Source organism: Chlorocebus sabaeus, chromosome 26 (genome assembly GCF_047675955.1).
Source record: "Chlorocebus sabaeus isolate Y175 chromosome 26, mChlSab1.0.hap1, whole genome shotgun sequence".
Taxonomy (NCBI): domain Eukaryota; kingdom Metazoa; phylum Chordata; class Mammalia; order Primates; family Cercopithecidae; genus Chlorocebus; species Chlorocebus sabaeus.
In genome coordinates this window covers 15,030,083-15,050,992 of record NC_132929.1, presented here as the reverse complement: position 1 = coordinate 15,050,992, position 20,910 = coordinate 15,030,083, and the positions used below count along the sequence as shown (strand labels likewise).

Sequence of the window (20,910 nt, the reverse complement as noted above, 5' to 3'; positions counted from 1 at the left end):
AGATGTTACAGATATTTTTTCTCTCCCTTACCCCATCTTTCCTAGTATAATAAAGTTATGCTACAAGTTAGTCACTTATGAATTCCAATTTGAGGGTTCAGTTTGTGACTTTTGCTGGCTCCAAGAAATCAAGACATACTGAGCCACTGCATGAACAGTGTCACTAAGTATAAGAACCTGAGAAGTTCAGCTTCAACAATTCTTGAAGTCTCCCTTGAGTAGAAGGTGAGTGAAGTGTCACAATTGGGCAAGAAGTGAGTTAATTCTGATTGCAACAGTAGGCAGCTATTAAGAGATGACTGTAACTCTGGATGGAAGTTTCTATGGTTTCTGCCTTCAGCCCTGTCATGTTCAACATTCTATTCAAGACCTAGATCAAAGGAGAAGTTGATGAGCTTAGTATTCAGCTGAGAGAGATGGGCTATGTTGGCTAGAAATTAAGCAATGAGCTCAGTCTAGCAAGATGTAAGTTCTGAAGTTGGACTCTTAGAAGCAACTGAGGCTCAAGCATTTCAGTAGGCACTACATTCTGGGTAATTTTAAAAATGTGTATGCTTATCCTCACATCCTTTAAGCTCAGCCAAAATCTACTCTGCAAAGTCATGCTTGAACCCTTGCTTTGAGCTAAGTGTTCTGACAATTCCAACATATACACCTGTAATAAAACTGCTCAAATAATGTTAAAGACTCTTTAAAGCCAGGATCTTTACCGTATTAATCTTCATACTCCCAATGTCTAGTGTAGTGTCTGGCACATAGGGAATTTTCAATAAATTATGGGCTGTTGCTAGAATAAAAATTCAAAAGTAGGCAGTGTTGAGTTGGCGACTTAATTTCCTAAAAAGTATTAATTGCCTGCCCATGTGGACAATAGAAACAACAACAACAAAAATATCCTGCCAATAAATCAGGCTTTTTGGCTGGTGCCTTGCAGTGCATTGTAAATATGAGTAAGCATGTTTCCTATTCTAAAGTAGGTTTAAAAACAAAACAAAACAAAACAAAACAAAAAACCTAAAACCTAAACTCAATAACTTCATTTCACCTCTTGAAGAGCCTGCAGTTCCTTTATATTTATAGCCATTAGAGTGAGGCATGTTAAATAATTCAAATGAGAAATCCTAGTTTCCATCTTTATGTATCTCTTGGGTTTTCCTTTGTTCACGCAGTCACCTGCAAAAATCATCAAATGTTCAAATTTATAGTCTGTGACTTGGTCATCCCGAACCTCTTGGTGGCCTGGAATGAGCATGAGATGCTCTTATTTAGCACTTGGAGCTCAGTTAGATATTAGTCTTCCTGTAGTGCAATCCTCTGATGCCAGTGAGGAAGGAAATCAGAAACAGGAAGCAGACGATTCTGGCCAACCCTCCCAATACAAGGAGAGAGTCACTGACGGAAATGGGTCTGGATACTGGGTTTCTCTCTCCTAAGTCCTCTGATGCCAGTTATTAAAATGGGTTACTTCTTAGAGCCGTGATGTTGAACAGCACTTCTTGAGATGTTACAGGATTTGGACTCCAAAGTGTCCCCTCTATCCCCTGTCAGCAGCATGAGCCTCAGGAGGGCAAGAGTCAGCCAGCATAGTGCACACACCCTCTGTTGAACTCATGTTCTTCCACCCAAGAAACTGAGGTTTCTGTCATAAGAGCAGTGCCAATCCGCTGAAAATCACTGGGTTGTCTGTTTCCTTGTTTATGACTTCTCCATATAGTTGGTTCTGCTCCAACTTATTTGAAAGGGACATCTGTTGGATGATTTGATGTGATGTCTGTGTTCCCTGAAAGTCATTTCTGACAGGGCAATGTAAAGGAACCTGAGAGGGAGCTCCCTTATGTGATGAGTGACTCTTAAGTGCAGGAACAGATTTGAGAGGATTATCCAAGACAATAACTTCAAGATCAAACTAGGCCATGGAGTTAGCCATACGGCTCTGCAAATTCTTTGCGGCTCAGCCCTCTGGGGTCTCCTGTCACCGTGCTTGCCAATAATGAATTTCACTTCCATGTGGGATCTTTCAGGTCTTCTTGACACACTGAAGCCATATGTGTTTCAGTCACTTCAGACATCATCCTGCTGTTTAACTGGAAGAACAGTCTAAGTCAGTGAGGTTTGCCATGGCATCAGATCTCCTTTTAAACCCACACCGCTTGAATAATAACTATGATTCTGGATAGTTGACTCATGAATATTTCCTGCGAAGGAACAATGAGGGTATTCTGAGGAAATGAAATCCATACAAGTAACTCTCAAACTTTATTCATGTTTGAATACTTTCTAACTTCAAATGTTTTTACCAGACTGGTAACACATAGCAAAATCAACTGATAAGATTGTCCCCTTTTCTTTCTTCCTCTTCCTCTACCTAACACTTCTCTAGTGTGGTACTAACTGAAGAAGACACAAAGACTAAGTAGAGGGAAAGGGAAATGAAAAATCAAAGAGCCCTATACTCTTTTTTTTTGTAAATGTTCCCTCTCTCCTGGTAATCCTCCTTCAAAGGCAGTGTCCTTTTCTTAGGCCAAACCAAACTCAGAGGGTGAAGTTGGAAAACCCCGGCAACCCTATGATACATGATAAACCTGTGTAAGGAGGTGGTCCCTTACAAACAGTTGGCTATGAATATCTTCTTTAAAATGGTCTGACACTCGTGGCATAATTATTTTTGTAAGAGTCCTCAGGAAAGTCTGTTTTGAAATACCCCATAACTTAAGACTACGATAGTATCTCACATAGTAGTTTAATATAAAAATAACCAGGTGTCTTGTGAAGAAGACAGGAAGCAAGAGGTGATGCTTCTCTATAGGAAAATGACACTGCAGCCAGCCCCTCTGAGTCCTGAGAAGACCCTAAATACACCACGCTTCCTCCCCGACAACTACCCAAGTCATATCCTGTGAGTGACTGGATTCTAATCTATCAAATAGTTTCTGTACATGAAAAAAATCAATTTTGGAATAAGAGTTGCCAGCAGAAAGATTTCCATTTATTAGGCACCTACCAGGTGCCTGACTCTACTGGGTATATTAAAGATATTCTTTCATTTAGTTATCACCGGGAGACTTTCAAGGCTTGTTCACATTTTACAGATGAGAGAAATAAGGCACAAGAAGGTTAAACAAACAATCCATCAAGTAGAGGGATCTGTGGCTGAGTTCAGGTCTGCCTGTAAACTCCTTGAGGCCAGAACCTTTTCTGTTTTGCTCACTGGTGTATCCCAAGTGCCCAGAAGAATGCCCAGCAAATTGTAGCTGCTTAGTAAATATTGAATGATCACCTTAATGAGAGAGCCCAGCACATGTGCTCCTAACCATTATTCTCTACAGTTTCCCCTCAGTCTCCTCACTCCAGTCCATTACCTGCCACTTTCTCCCATCCTGTTTCAATGGAACCCAGAGCAGCAGACGCTGTAGAAAGTTACAGCTCTGTGTACATCCTGCTGAAGGAATGGAGCGATTGTCAGGGCACTGTCTCATTGAGTCTGAGGCCTTACTTCCTTGCTCTCTCCCTTTCTTCTATCTCCTCCTTCCTCCCACAAAGATTTTCTGAGTCCTTGCTGTGTGCTGAGCAGTGGAGACTCACTATGAACAAAGTTGGCATGGTCTCTGTCCTATGCAAATTACTAATTAAATTATAGTTACAGTGGGGGTTTTGACAGAGAGGTAAGGATGCTATAGAAACGTGTAACAAGAGGACTCAGACCTGTTCTTTGAGGTCGGGGAAGACATCCTTGCAAATTTTAACTTTAAGACAAGACATAAAGAATAATTAAGAGTTCCTAATGTATACCTTGGGTTTCCTGGAGGTCTCTGCCTAAGACACTTTTAGGGGGTTCAGGAGTTAAAACTGTTTCCCTATAATACTAAGAAGTTATTTGCCTTTTCATTCTTACTGCATTACAAGTGTACAGTGGAGTTTTATAGAAGCTGCATAACATGTGATATCACAGCAGATTGAATGCAGAAGCAGACATGAGAATCCATTTATACTTTAGTAAGCCAGATATTGGTAGGATTTGCAAAAAAAATGCAAAACAGTGCTACTAGTTTCACTCATGTATTTTTGGTTTTGGAAAATGTGGGTATGTTTTTATAAAATGTTATTTATGTTAAGGTATAATCAGTTTACTGTGTTGTTTTAAAATGAATTAAATATTTAAACATTTCTTGGTTTTAATTTACAACATAATATAATGATATAATCTACCTTTTTAAAATGCAAAGATCTTTGGGGTTCTTCATAGTATTTCAGAGCACAAAGGGGCCCTGAGCCCCAAAAGTTTGAGAATTGCTGAACTAAGAAAAGAGGAGGAGGGAGTGTTCCACAGTGAATAACAGGCTGTGTAAAAGCCCTTCCCTGGTATACGACTTGTAGTTTTGAGGATATTAAAGAAGTCCAATGTGGTTGGAACATAGAAAGTGAGGGAGAGGGAATATAATATGCAGACCAATGGGTAAGTAGTGCCATATTTGAGGGCAGTGACTTAATCTTAAGTCAGTGGGAAGTCACTGAAGGGTTTTAAGCAGGTTGGAATTGATGAGATACATGTTGAAAGAGGAAGGAAAAAGAAAGAAAGGAAAAGAATGGCAGGCAGGACACACAGAGATGGGAGGTCAGTGAGGAGGCATTTGGGGAAGACTTGGTAAGCTATGAGGGAGGGACAGTAGGGTTGGATAAAGAGGATAGATTTAAGTAATATTCATGGAGAATCTAGAGGACTTGGTTTTGATTGTCAATAGGGAGTGATTTGTAAAAGAAGGAATGAATGTTCTCATGGTTTTTTTAGTCATACCACTTGATTTTAAATTCTAGTGCTACCTAATTCTGTGACTGTGAGCAAATTATTTAAACTCTATAAGCTACAATTTTCTCATCTGTAAAAAAATAGGAATAAGAGCCACAATTTCGTATGGTTGTTGAAGTTATTTTAAAAAGCACACATATCTAATATAACTGGAATATCATAATTATTTATTTGTTGCCCTTACCTTCTCTTTAACTTTCCTTCTTACCATTTTAAGATGGAGGGGGAAAGCTGGCAGTGTTCTTCAGGAAACATAAATTCTTGGGAAGGGAGTTTCAACACAATATGCAAAGTCTCCTCCTGTGATTCCTATACACACTGCAGGTGTGCTTTCCTCAAGCACTTGAAGCGAATGTGTTCTCTAGTCTCGTCTCTCTCTTGCTCTCTTTTTGTCCTGAGGACTACTGTATCATTTAAGTTCAGTTATTTTTGTCTTCTCTGCTCCCTTTGAACTTGAAACTTTGTCCTGTTCTTCTTGTTCCATAGTCTGATTTCTACTATTTTGTTCCTTCGCCTTTGTCTTCCCAAAGTCTTGGGCTAGCCTTCTCTATTTCTCAGCTTTATCATGCCCTTGACTTCGCAAGATTCTCTTTCCTGGCAACCACCATCTACAGACAAAATATTAACAACTTGGGAGGAGTTAGGACAGAGGCATTACAATTATTATAAAGAAAACCAGGTAGTCCTTATGACTGGGGCCTGAACTACCTCCTGTTATTCTTACGAGTATCTTTTGAAAGGCTGTTCTCAAATGCATTGACTTCTGAATTTAGAGTAATATTCTTTCAAGCTGAAGGGAAAGGAGACTGAGAACTACAAGGTCATAGGACCACGACAATATGTTGCATTTTGCCAAGTGGCCTTTATTAAACAGCCCAGGAGGTGAGTGGAGGAGAGCATGGGTCTGGCAGTCTGCCGTGGGACAAGGAGCTTTGTCTGCACGCAGGTTCCCAGCTCACAGACGGTCCACATTTGAATAGAGCCCATTGTTTACCACTTGGGTGGAAAACAGAGGAAACAGGCAATGAGTCAGGCACCCACTTGTTTCAAAAGGAATTTTTAAAAGAGTTTCAGAGAAATCTAAGAAAAAAATAGAAGTTTGAAGGAAGATGAAGGAGACAAGGACAAAGTGAGCATTGCTGGATGCTAAGGATGTGCTTGTCTTTGCTGACAGCCTATCATTCTGGGTCTGTGGGTTCCAACCCTGAACCTGAATCCAACAGGAAAGGTGCTTCTGGAGAAGAGCTTCTGCTCTGGGGAGACATTCCGACTAAGATCCAATCTGAAGTAGTTTGGAGTACATTGATCTGCCTCCTTTCTCCATTTAAAGGATATTTGCTAAAAATGCCTTCCCCTTCAAAGGGCCTGCAGACCAGAGAGGGGGATTACAGTGTATATAATTTTTGAAATATGGTAACTGATCAGCAAATGGCATAAACTTAGAATCTTATACAGGTCCTGTTTTCTGTGACACGATTTCCTGATCTGCAGTTGCCCTGACTGACATTCCACTTTCCTACGGCTCCATGCTTGGTGTGGAGATGGTCTTTCCATTTCGTCATCTCATTTGGGGAAAAAAGCACGATAGTGGTATGAATGCCACAGAAAGGAAGGAAATGAGTTGGTGTCTATGGCAAAGACTCAACTATGTTCTGCTGAAAGCTCTGGTTTGCAATCCAAACTTGATATATTATCTACTTTTTTAATTTTCAGAAACCTTATTTTTTTTCTCCAAATTTGGAAAGAAAAGAATAAAATTCAGATATTACAGAAAAAATCTCAAGGAAGGAAATAAAAACAACCTGTAATCAGATCCCCAGAGTTAACCAACATAGTATAATGTTGTGTATCTTTTGATATACAAAATAGAAAGATATGTGTATATATGTATATATAAATAATGGAATAATTTGTACATACTGTTTAGTAACCTAAATTTTTTTTTTGTTATACTTTAAGTTCTAGGGTACATGTGCATAGCGTGCAGGTTTGTTACATATGTATACTTGTGCCATGTTGCTGTGCTGCACCCATCAACTTGTCAGCACCCATCAATTCGTCATTTACATCAGGTATAACTCCCAATGCAATACCTCCCCCGTTCCCCCTCCCCATGATAGGCCCCTGTGTGTGATGTTCCCCTTCCCGAGTCCAAGTGATCTCATTGTTCAGTTCCCACCTATAAGTGAGAACATGCGGTGCTTGGTTTTCTGTTCTTGTGATAGTTTGCTAAGAATGATGGTTTCCAGCTGCATCCATGTCCCTACAAAGGACACAAACTCATCCTTTTTTATGGCTGCATAGTATTCCATGGTGTATATGTGCCACATTTTCTTAATCCAATCTGTCACTGATGGACATTTGGGTTGATTCCAAGTCTTTGCCATTGTGAATAGTGCCGCAATAAACATACGTGTGCATGTGTCTTTATAGCAGCATGATTTATAATTCTTTGGGTGTATACCCAGTAATGGGATGGCTGGGTCATATGGTACATCTAGTTCTAGATCCTTGAGGAATCGCCATACTGTTTTCCATAATGGTTGAACTAGTTGACAATCCCACCAACAGTGTAAAAGTGTTCCTATTTCTCCACATCCTCTCCAGCACCTATTGTTTCCTGACTTTTTAATGATCACCATTCTAACTGGTGTGAGATGGTATCTCATTGTGGTTTTGATTTGCATTTCTCTGATGGCCAGTGATGATGAGCATTTTTTCATGTGTCTGTTGGCTGTATGAATGTCTTCTTTTGAGAAATGTCTGTTCATATCCTTTGCCCACTTTTTGATGGGGTTGTTTGTTTTTTTCTTGTAAATTTGTTTGAGTTCTTTGTAGGTTCTGGATATTAGCCCTTTGTCAGATGAGTAGATTGCAAAAATGTTCTCCCATTCTGTAGGTTGCCTGTTCACTGTGATGGTAGTTTCTTTTGCTGTGCAGAAGCTCTTTAGTTTAATGAGATCCCATTTGTCAATTTTGGCTTTTGCTGCCGTTGCTTTTGGTGTTTTAGACATGAAGTCTTTGCCCATGCCTATGTCCTGAATGGTACTACCTAGGTTTTCATGGTATTAGGTCTAACATTTAAGTCTCTAATCCATCTTGAATTAATTTTCATATAAGGAGTAAGGAAAGGATCCAGTTTCAGCTTTCTACTTATGGCTAGCCAATTTTCCCAGCACCATTATGAATGAACTTCCATTCACAATTGCTTCAAAGAGAATAAAATACCTAGGAATCCAACTTACAAGGGATGTAAAGGACCTCTTCAAGGAGAACTACAAACCACTGCTCAGTGAAATAAAAGAGGACACAAACAAATGGAAGAACATACCATGCTCATGGATAGGGAGAATCAATATCGTGAAAATGGCCATACTGCCCAAGGTTATTTATAGATTCGATGCCATCCCCATCAAGCTACCAATGAGTTTCTTCACAGAATTGGAAAAAACTGCTTTAAAGTTCATATGGAACCAAAAAAGAGCCCGCATCTCCAAGACAATCCTAAGTCAAAAGAACAAAGCTGGAGGCATCACGCTACCTGACTTCAAACTATACTACAAGGCTACAGTAACCAAAACAGCATGGTACTGGTACCAAAACAGAGATATACACCAGTGGAACAGAATAGAGTCCTCAGAAATAATACCACACATCTACAGCCATCTGATCTTTGACAAACCTGAGAGAAACAAGAAATGGGGAAAGTAACCTAAATTTTCCATCTAAAATTTGTATCACAATTTTTATGTTATGATATATCTTATTCTTCCTCAACATAATTTTGGAGGCTGTAAAACATTATTAAATAGTTCTCTATTTTTGAACACTTAGATTAGTTTCAAGGTTTTACTATTAAAATCCTTCTTACTAAAGTTTTCTAACAAATGTTCATTCATTATTCAACAAGTATTTCTTGAGCATCTACTATGTTCAAGATATGAAATTAGGCAGTTTGTCGGGCGCAAAATGATATAACACAAATAGTCTCCTCTTTCAAGGGACTTACTGAAAAGGAATAGATCTCTCCTAAATAATCGTGACTGTTTAGGAAATGAATTTCCTTTTCCTATGGATTTCATGTCCCTTTATATTCTCTGTAAGTCTGGTTCATACAGCTAACTTTTGTGGCTGGTTTGTTAAAGATTTTGTTAACTTATAAGCTAAATATATAAGTTAGAAAGCACTGAAAATATTATCACAATGATTATGGTTGATACACTTTTGTAAAAATAAATAGGAACTGCACAGAGAAATAGTTGAAATTGGACTCCATTATAATCAGGAAATCAGCTTAATAATATTGAGCTCAAAAATTCTAGTCTGCACAGTATAACTGAAATTGTGCTTGGAGAGCAGCAACTCAGATGGTGGTCACAACCTTACTTTGTTGGGACAATGAAATATTTTAGTGGAGTCATTGGCATCTCACTCTACTTCTGAAATCAGGGCCACCTCTATTATTACTTTCCCAGTAGGGATGACTGGTTTGCTCATTTGGTTAGCATACAGTTTCCTCTGAAGTCAAGACTGTGGGATTGATTCCATTTGGTTCAGTGATTCTCTGACTACTTCAGGACCACTTCAGGTTGCATTTCTCAATTCTAAACATCGCTGGTAGAAAATCATATCCTTGTTATAGACAAAAAGATGTAGAATGCAGAAATATTTGATCCAAAGTGTCAGATTCATGGTTGTCAAAGGCATAATTTTAAGATGACTTCCCTGAACTTGATATTACGCCCATATTAGGTTGAAAGGGAAACTGTCCGGGTAGGCAAAACTAATCATGCTTTTAAAAGCAGAGATTTTTCTCTGGCTGGGAGTAGATGAGGGAGTCAGAGAGATTTGAAGCATAAGAATAATTCAAACTGCCATTGCTGGCTTGAAGATGGAGAACCCACTTGGAAAGGGTAAGAAGAAAATGAATTCTGCCAGCAGCCAATGAGATTGGAAGAAGTCCCCAAGACTCATATGGGAATGGCAGTTGGCTGATATCTTGAGTGTGAGACTCTGAGCAGAAGAATTAGCTAAGCTTATCTGGAATTCTGACCTATAGAACTGTGTAATAATAAATGGCTATTGTTTCAAATTTGCATTGTTTGCATAATTTGTTATTCAGCAGCAGAAATATAATACAGTGGTCAGAACAACCCAGATTTTATGCCTTACTGATACCAAGTTTGCAACCTCTTTACCTACCGTCAACCAAGGGCACATTTCTTGCCAAGTTTAAACAGGTAAGAATGAATTTTATGAATTTCTAAACCATCAAATAATAGAAGAACATGGTATCATCAAAGGTATAAAACCCATAATACATGCACATTTATTGTTATTAATGAAAAGCTTCTTATAATTTATAAAAATCAAACTCATGATAGTTTAACAAATGACATAATAGAAATATATGCAGGCTATTGGTAGGGTATAGAGGAGGCTCACCTAACCTCACCTGGGCAGAGCAGGAAGAGTTTTTCCTAGAGGAAATGGTGATTGTCAAAGGAATGCAGGAGGCGGTAACTTATGTTTACAGACCCTGTTCATGTGCGTAAAAAAATTGGAGGCGATATAAGTCTACTGTGATGAGCCAAGAGGAGGGGCTGGGAGGTGGATAAGGCAACTTGGGATTTCATTCCCTTTCCTACTCCAAGTCTTACAGTGATCATCTCAGAGAGGAATGTTCTTATCAAGACCCTCACTTAAAAGCTTGCCCTGGTAGTAGAAGGTACTTCAATGACAGGCTAAGGGCGGCTTTTCATTACTCATCTAAAGTTGGAAAGGCTTTAGATGTGAGTTAAGTTTAATGGAAGGTATCTCTACTGGGAGTATCTAAACCACAGGCATCTGAGACAACCTTAGGTGAGGGCTGAATGCAAATAACTGCAGTGCTCAGAATTTACAACCTAGAAAGGCTAAAAATATTGCAGTAATTATTATTACTGCTGTTTCTTAAATTCCTCATTTACAAAATCAAAGTAGCACCCATTCCTGTCTAATTAAACCAATATGGTGACAAAGAAAAAGTTTTGTTCTGAATGAGTGTTTTTATTTCATTATCTCTTATTTCTTTGAACTATATTCACTGCATATGCTTTAATTTGATGTCTCACGTCAGTTGAAAATGAATACAAACCATATGTATTATTACATGCATGGTTGGGGACAAAGAAGAGCCATGAATGCATCACCAGATGAATTGGCTCACCTCACTGGCTTATGTGTGAAAGTAAACATAGATCCGTAGGACTTTCATACTTTCTGTCAATCTGGCCATATAAATTGACAGCCAGAGCTTAGCAAGTTCCTCAGAGATTAGGCAGATCCAATCAAGTTCATAGGTGAAAGGGTCGAAATGAAGGTCAGAAGATAGTTCCTCTAGTATCCTCATGTATTTTGAGAAAGAAAAGGGTCTAGTAAATGACAAAGATCCTTTTGTGGAAAGAACATTATATGACAATGTACAAATGGAGTCATTTCTTGGGGGAGGTGTCCTGGAGTCCTGGGAGGCTACCTCACTTCTAAAATCCTTAGATGTCTTCTATGCTTGCAGTGAGTACACCTGTTGAAACAGGTGGAACAGGTGGATGACTGTGGGGAAAGCCAAGGTGTCTTTTGGAGGATCCCACTTCTATTAACTCATGACTGATACCTAGGAGTTATGGGGGAGACAGAGGATTTGTACTAATGCCAAACAAAAGACCAGTGCATTCACGTGGGCATGAAGGGAGGCAAATATAATCGAGTTACATGTCACTCACTCTGATTGTGCCATCACCCTACAAGTGATAGCGAAAGTAACCCCTCCCACAGCCAGATGGCCCCGTCCACCAGGAATCATATTAATGGCTGATGCCAACCCAAATGTTTGCCTTTATCTTGTGCCACCATTGACTATTTTTCAGAAATCAGGATGTTGTTTCCCACTCTGAGATGTCTGGTTGAGCGGGTTTCGGTGTGATCAAGGAAATACGGCTGCCCTCACTCTCACTATTCCAGCTGCCTTGGCAGCCTCCTGGCACATCCCAAATGAGGTCATATATTTAGTAAGGCAATGTCTTACCTAAGAGATCTGAGACAAATAGAGACATTTCTATATCTGACATTCAGAAAAGCTGTAGGGAAGAAGCTTTAGGGTATAATGGAATATAGAGAGGATTTCAAGGGAAAGAGACCTGAGGTTACTGAATGTGTAATCTTGAGCAAGCTACTTTATTTCTCTGATTTGTCAGTTCCTCCGATTTATCGACAAAATTGCCATGCATATTGCTTGGCATAATGCATGACAGAGTATTAGCTCAAATAAATATCAGTTCTTTTCCCTTCCTTCTTCATCCAGTTTTGAGGAAATTTGACATTTGGTGTAAGTGTTCAAAGAATTACAAAATTCCTGTGTCCTTTGGGGCAAGAAACTTTGCATGATTCTTTCACCCTTAGCTCAGAATCCTCATCTCCTGCGTTTTCATTTTGGAGCTAGCAGTCACAGGAATGCCAACTGGCAAGGGGGTGCTGCTAAGCCTGAGACAGTGAGATGGATAGCTTAACCAGTGTGTCAGAATGGAAGCTTCGAGTTATTCATCTTGAAAGTCTGCATACTGTCTGAAATCAAGTGACTACTATTTAAACCAGTTTTGGAATTTTTCACTTCCGAGCTTTTACATAAACCTTTGGAAAAAACTTCTGTGGGCCAGGGTGCTAGGTATGATACTCCCTCTCTGATCTGTTCACCAAATAATATTTAGATAAATACAGCTCTACTTTCAGATAGTACTCCACTGTTACGGACCAAATGTTTGTGTCCCCCAAAATTTATATGGCAAAATCCTAGCACCCAAGGTGATGGCATCAGGAGGTAGGGACTCTTGATAGGAAAGTAATGAAGCCTTGAAGATAGAGCCCTCATGATTGGAATTAGGGCTCTTCTAAAAGAGACCCCAGAGAGCTCCTTCACCTTTCTGCCACATGTGGACACAATGAGAAGACAACCATCTATAAACTAGGAAATAGACCTTCACTGGACATGGAATCTGCCTGTGCCTTGATCTTGGACTTTCTAGCCTCCATTACTGTGAAAAAGAAATGTTTGTTGTTGAAGCTACCCAGTTTATTATGTTTTTGTTGTAACGGCCCAAGTAGTCTAAGACACCGTGTAACTGCCTATAGCAAGAGGAAATGATAACATGATTTTGGAGCCCAAGTACAAATAAAGTAGACACATAGAAATTCATTTCCAAGAAGAAAAATGAAAAAACGCGTGTCTGTGTGTGAAAGCTTCAACTGAGCTTTTGCGTATTGTCCTTCAGAAGGGCTTATCAGAATTTGTGTTTGTTGGTTGTGTTTTGTTTTTTTCTTCTGTGTTATATAGTTTCTGTAAAGAAGCCAGGATGTTCCCTCACTGGTTTCCTGAACAATGTGAGCAAGGACCCACATGGTCCCCCTGGTCTTGAGGATCCCATGAAGATCAGGGAATGTGGTGATGTTCTCCCTGTTAGCCTCTTCTGACCAGCAAAGGCATTTTTCAGATGGAGGGAAGGGCCTTTCCAAGTCTGATCTCAGACCTGGCTGTGTCCAGATTGTGTCACAGGCTGTGTCCAGATTGTGGTTTTGGGCACTTGTAGTTACCAGCTTGGTTTTGGCTGGAGAAAGAAAAATTCCTATCATGAATACACCCAATTACCTCATGATTCAAAGATGGAGGCAGACATGCACAATTAACTTCTTACCTGATTCACCTGCCTCTACTCAGGAACTGGAAACATTTTACTGTAGGTCTTTCATTCTTTCAGAAAGTTTTTGTTGTTGTTGTATATTTATGGGTGCTTAGTGGAATTTCCATGAAGCTATTTAACTTTGTTCATGATCATCTAATATTGTCACCATATCTTAGGGAAATTTCTAGGCTCAAAAGTCTACCAATTTATGTGGTGTTCCAAATACACAGCTACATTTGACCATTAGGAAGCCAATGGTTTTCCTAGAAGAGTTTGCAAAATTCTGCAGTGTTATATTCTTCCTTTAAAAAACTTGTGACAACTTCTAAGCTAATAGTAACAATGGTAACAACAACCATAAGAACATCAACAATAAATGCTACCTCTTGATGAGCCCGTATGTATTTTTAAGTACTATGCTAATGATTAACACGAATTACTTTAATCCTTACAAAGGCCTGGTGAGGTAGGTAATTTATTTTCTCCATTTTCCAGATGAAGAAGCTGAGGCTAAGAAAGATTTAATGACATATTCAAGGTGAGAGAACAGATAAGTGGTAAAGATATATTTTTATAAGAAGGCGAATACTCCTATTCTTCAGCTCTATAATGGAATGAAATTGACACATGCTACAACATGGATGAACGTTGAAGACATTATGCTAACTGAAATAGGACAGGCATAAAGGACAAATACTGTATGATTCTACCTATGTGAGGTACATAGAGTAGTCCAATTTTATAGGAACAGAAAGTAGAATAAATGTTGGCAGGGGCTGGGGGCAGAGGGAAGTGTGAAGTTATTGTCTAGTGGGTACAGGGTTTCAGTTTGGAAAGGTGAAAAGTTCTGGACATAGATAGTGGTGATGTTTATACAACAATGTGAATGTACTCAATGCTTCTGGACTGCATACTTTTAAGTGGTAAAAATGTAATTTTAATGTTATATAATTTTACCACAATAAAAAATGACTAGAAAAAGATTAAGAAAAAATGTTAAACAGTGAATACTGACCAATTAGTGTGCCTTCAAATGAAGGATTCATTGTATATTTTAACGTAAATCAATAAACTCTAAGTGTGTAAATGGTGAATAAAAGTAGACCACCTTGTAGGAGAAGAATCCTTCTCTCTTTTCAGTGGAAGCATTGTTTGACCTCTTTCCTCAGGGCTTTGGTCCTGTTCTCCTGGCGTCTTACAGAAGAGAGACAAAAGCAAGCATGGTGTCTTATGTCTTCACGATTAGTTTTGCTTCCTCATCATCTCCTTTCAGCAAAACCATCTGAAGGTCCACTATCCATTGACTTCCACGGGGTGACAGTGTTACAAGTTTTTACTTTCACTGGTCTGAAGAAGGTGGAGTTTTATTTTTTTCTCTTGTTCGTATCAATCCCTCCTCCAGCACCCATAGAATTGGCCCCAGTCTAGGTGCCAACATGACACTTGGTTCAGTTTTCATTGGCCCGCTCTTCAGTCCCGACCACCTCACCTCCCTCTCACTCGCTTGGAGTATCTGACAGTTGGCATGTCGTTAAGGACAACAGCAACAACAACATGACCTAAACTCTTTCTCTGGGGGTCCATACAACATAGGTTGTAGCCTTAGTCTTCTACATTTAAAACAATGTAGTTAACTCTTGCCTTTAACAAACCTAATTAAAGGTAATCTCTGAATGGGAAAAACTGAAATTGAGATGTTTTGGCTTTACCAATAGCTAGACAAAGCTTGCGCCAAGACATTCTAACAGATCTGGTTTTGTTAGGTTGTGGCTCTCATGCTAGATCATGGCAAACCTTCTCCTAAATAAACATGGAAATCTAGACTACTTGGCCACACTTCATGTCCTGCTGCTACCCAATGCAATTTTTAAAGATTGTAATGAATATGTGCCATATATATATATATATATATATATATATATATATATATATAGCTCACTTTGAGTCAGAATGAATTTGGAAAATTTTAATCTCCAGGACTAGGCAATGTTATGCATTTACTTAGGTAAAACAATTATTCAGTTCATTGGAAAATGTAACAGTTGCAATGTTATTTTGGTCTAGGTCTGTTACTACAATCTGTATATGGCGAACGTGCTTTCCTGAGAAACACTTGGGGAAATTGTGCCGCAGGTGATTCTATCTCATCAGAACTCATCATTGTTAGTGGCTTTATCAACCATGAAAAACTGATGACTAATGTAATAGTACATGTGGCTTTTTAAGGAATGTAGATGCATTGAGGAAGTGAATTATTCATGTGTATGTTATAAATAAGCAGATAACCACATAAAACCTGTTGTAAAAATGTCAGTAAGGATAAGTATTTACAGAAAAAAACCACCCATATTAGATATTACATTCTTTTAATAAAAGGGCAAACATAGTCCACTGTGGAAGATTGCAGTGTATCTCACGGTGGCCGTCTCATCTAGACATTCTTTGACCTAGGCATTAATGTGTTAGGCTTTCAGTTCTGTGTTCATGAAGACATTTTTGACCACTCCAATAATATAGCTTGAGATTTGTCTCTTTCCCTCGCAAGTTTAATGAAAAACAACCTGTATACTATCTGTGCTTGTTAGAATGGAGTTGTTACTACAACCTTTCCTTCCATGTGAAGGGTTAGAGGTTTATCTATCTTGCTCACTCTTGCTCTTACTCTTGTATTCCGTGTCTAACATTCCTGTTTCAGATCTACCTTCTCGTACTTGGCTTTGCGTTTATTCCCCAGTCACATCTTCTTCAAGTTCAATGGTGAAAAATAATGGAAGAACCAATTACTAAGTACATTCCTAGAAGATCCCTGGAAGATCCCTACCAAGAGATCTTGGGAATAGAATGCAGATATATGTACAGGGATTAGTTTAGTGCAAGAGGCATGGATCTCTTATAAGCTCAATCACCTTATCTTCTCTAAGACATTTGTTTTTAATCTACTTAATTGAGGGAGGATAAGACTTCCTTGGAGGGTGGTTCTGTTAATTAAATAGAATGAAAAATGCATAACATTGCCTAGTCCTGGAGATTAAAATTTTCCAAATTCAACATATATTAGATGCTCAATAGCTTGTTTCTCATCCCCTGTGACAAGATCTTTTCATGAGAAGAGAAACTTTGTACTGAACGAAAGCTCTAAACTGCTCCCAGAATATCCCAGAGCCCTTGATATGACAAGAATGTTCTTCTCTTCAGGAACAGAAAGTGTTGGGTCAGAGGTAGAGGATGTCTATTTAGACATAGCTCAGCAGGTGGAGAAAGGGAGATGATGCTCAGGCATGAGTACCCGCAGGCTGCATTCTTCTCTGTAGCTTCAATCCAAGGAGGTGGAGTTACAGTGAGAGGAAAGCTTTAAGAAAATTACATGTTTTCTTTATGAAATGTCTCCTCTTGCAAGGGTTTCATTTTTCACTGCATATTTTGAAGAGCCTGGGTTTCCTGATGCCATTTGGAGTCTTGGCTTTTAAGACCTTTCTCGGTCTTAATCTCAGAGAAACTTTCTTCTCCTGCAATCAAGAAAAGTGAAAAGAACTGGAGTCCGTCTTACATGTGTGAGGGTGTTGACGCTGCACGAGATGAAGAATCCAGATCCCATGGGCCTCAGTGGGGCTGCTTTCCCTGGCTCAGCCTTGGTGGGCAGTATAACCAGGGGATGCAGCTCCAGACCTCTCTGCCCTGTGCACAGGAGAGGGGAGCATGTCAATAAGAAGCAGACTGGAATGCTATATTGCTTCTGTGGCTCTACTGACTTCCCCCCATACCTATTCGGTTAATTGCTTGCCATAATGACTTGGAAAATGATGCCAGTTTTAACACAACTTCTTTTTATGACATAAGAACTTCTTAATCAAAAATTTACAAAATACACAAAATTAATATTTCAACATGATTTCAAAGAAAGACACATTCAACATAGTAGTTTCTAATCACAGAATATGACACGGAACAAATTTGAATTGCATACCACATAACCAAATGTTCTGCATTGCCTGTGTACACTAAGTGAGAAAGATGAAGAGGTAACCTCTTTTAAGACATTTTGATCTGTTGTTTACATGTACTATTTCCACATATTTTGAAGTACTTTAGTGTTTTTCTAATACTATAACTTTATTTTGAAGGCATTTTTGGATACGACATGACTATAAGGCCTGTAAACATTGAAAAACTGGAGAAGAAAATGATATAGGAGAAAAAATATGCCTTCCACAAAAATGACTTTTCCTTCACTGTCAAGTCTGTCTTGTTCTTTCTCTCACTCTGTATGTGTGTATTGTTTGATAAACATAATAAACCTTCATGATATTACATTTTATTCACAAACTACTTTTATTTACTTCTAAGTAATTGCTTATTATGTAAATCTTCAAACATTCTTCAGTTGATCTATTTTTCTATCTGTGATACTTATATTCAGAAATATTAAGTTGAGATGGACCATATTATTTTTTCTGTCAAATAGGGTTTATTTAATGGATTTTTAATTAGTTACCAAATTTTCAGTAATGAATTAAAGGTTTTAAGCAAGGAATAGAGAAATAGGTATATTTATTACAGATCCCTGTCTGATTATCCTTTCTACGCTCAATATTATATTCCCAACTGTCCTTTTGGTTTAATGAGTGCTATAAATTCACCCATTAAATGAATGATTCTCAGTTTATATAAAGAAGGAAAGATGTATAAGGTCAGATGTTTTCTGACTTAGAAAGATAGTAAGCCAGGAACTTGGATGGGACTTTGTATTAGTCTGTTTTCAAACTGCTATGAAGAACTGCCTGAGGCTGGGTAATTTATAAAGGAAAGAGGTTTAATTGACTCACAGTTCAGCGTGACTGGGGAGGCCTCAGGAAACTTACAATCATGGAAAAGTCCCTTATAAAACCATCAGATCTCGTGAGAACTCAATCACTATCACGAGAACAGCATGGGGGAAACTGCCCCCACAATCCAGCTATCTCTACCTGGTCTCTCCCTTGACATATAGGGGTTATAGGAGATATAATTCAAGATGAGATTGGGGGGGACACAAAGCCTAACCGTATCAGACTTCCAGAAGTTACAGAATTCATGTTTCTACATTCATTCAGGAATTAAAGTATGTAACAAATAAGAACTATAATTTATTGAGTTGTGATTTAGGCTCTGTTTTAGGCACTTTATAGATGCATTTGAATTCACAAGAGTTCTGTAATATGTATATTATTTTATTGATCTGGGGAAACTGAAGCTCAAAAATCTTACTCATTTGTTTAATTTGTCTCTCCCTTTCCTCCACCACACTACGAAATAATTTAAACCAACGTTCAAAAAGAATGACTTGCCCAATGTCACCCAACTAAAAGTGCTGGGTCAGTTTTCAATCAAGGTTTTTAGAACTCCAAACTCTATTCATACCCACCCCTCTCACTGGTGTGCTACAGGGTCGAGGGGAATACTCTCCCAGTTCTTTAGGACTTTGAAAATTCTACTAGTACTTCAATGCAGTCTCTTATCAGCCAGGGAACAAGTGGTAACTCCATGGCAGGATGACAGGCCTCCTGGGGCCCTATGGGGATAGTGCCGTCTCCCTGATCCCTGTAAGGAGCCTGAGGGATATGTAGAGCCCTGGAAATGGCTGAGTTGAGCTTTTCTGTCCTTGATATTCTTAAAAATGTTGGAGGCACTTCCTGAGCTAAATTAGACATTCCAGGAAAGCTAAGCCAACCTAAAGCTCAAAAACAATTTTTAAATAACTCTCTCCTCATGTGTGTCTCATTTTCTTAAGGCAGCTAGAAAGACCCTTTTTTTATTATCTGTACTGGGACTATCAAGTAGATTAAAGCAGAGTCCATTCGTGGGGAGGAAGTAGTCCCTGAGTGCTGGACTGTCCTTGGGGGCAGATGCCACCACACCAGATTAACCTCACGTGCAAGGAGCCTAACCAATAATGACTATGAGGGAGTGGGTTGGTGTCATGGCTGGAAAGCATTAGGAAGTGTCCTGGTCTGTGGTAAATTAGAAGTCATGCGTTCCGTCTAAGGGATGGGCTGCTACTTCCTTTTGTTGGATCTCCTGATGTTTTTTCAAAGTCATAAATCTAGATTTTTAAAATAAACATTTAAAATGTTTGTATTAATCCATTCTCACACTGCTATAAAGAACTACCTGAGACTGGGTACTTTATGAAAAAAAAAAGGGTTTAATTGACTCACAGTTCCACAGGAAGCATGGCTGGGGAGTCCTCAGGAAACAAACATGGCAGAAAGTGAAGGGGAAGCAAGCGCCTTCTTCACCTAGTAGAGTGGCAGAGAGAGAGGGTAAAGGGGGAAGTACTACACACTTTCAAACAACCAAATTTCGTAAAAACTCACTGTCACAAGAACAGCAAGGGGGAAATCTGCTCCCATGATCCAGTCACCTCCCATGAGGCCCCTTCCCCAACATTGGGAATGACAACTGGACATGAGATTTGGGTGTGGTCACAGAGACAAACCATACCAATGTTGGATCTTTTTTTAAGAACTGTATTGATCAAGATAGGCCTGGGCTGAATTGGGCTCTGAAGCATAAAGAAGCTTGACAGATAAATGATAAATATCTCTTAATCATCTTTGTAAAAGACAGAACAAGTGAACTGACCTGACTCTTTCTGTGTCTCAGAATGATTCAGTCCTTCTGCTGACCAGGAATGGATAAAAGAAAAAGAAGTATCACTTTGAATTGCTTTGGAAAGCTAGAATGCATGTGTAAAAAGGCTGGATTTCAAGGGATGGAGCAGAAACCCAGTTTTTCCTTCCGTAACCAAATTTCATAATGTTTTTAAATCGTGTCTGCTTTAAGTTCTAAAATGTTCTCCTGTCTGTTGGACAAAAAGGCCACAGAATTTATCAAGACTACATTTGTGGACAGAAGCAAATCCTCTTTTACTTATTGTCCATGAAGGACCTGGGAGTTCTTTCTGCAGAGGAAGAGCATTGAGAATATTTAAAAAGACCTGCCCAAGCAGCCCTCCTAATTGTCCAAGATCTTAAGATATAACAAGACATACATTTAAATATGTGTTTCAGCATTTTCACATGTCCTGAAAGCCCTAAGGAATTCACAGTTATCAGACAACCTGAGCACCATCAAAATACAATATTTAAACACCAGCAAAATACCTCTTATCCTAGGACTTGTAAGAGGCTCATATTAATGGTATGGATCCCATTCATCAGAATATTTTCTCCAAAGGTAGCATGCACGTGCTGACTTAATGGATCATTAATTTCTCTGCTTTCATTGATGGAGGTTTTAGGCTGCCATTATTTATCAGTGATGCTGCGGACCAGTGGTACAGCTCATATAGAAGTCATCTTTGAATTTAATTTGCTTCACATTGTAAAATTTCTCTCCATCTAATTGTCTTCTTAA

The 20,910-nt window shown here is 38.9% G+C and overlaps 1 long non-coding RNA gene across 1 annotated transcript; it reads right to left on the bottom strand.

Moving 5' to 3' along the window:
- Positions 1-1,352: 1,352 nt before the first annotated feature.
- Positions 1,353-2,088, bottom strand: LOC103245858 (chromosome 26 C15orf54 homolog). Its single transcript, XR_005244277.2, has one exon. It is a non-coding gene; the product is annotated as a chromosome 26 C15orf54 homolog (long non-coding RNA).
- Positions 2,089-20,910: the final 18,822 nt, after the last annotated feature.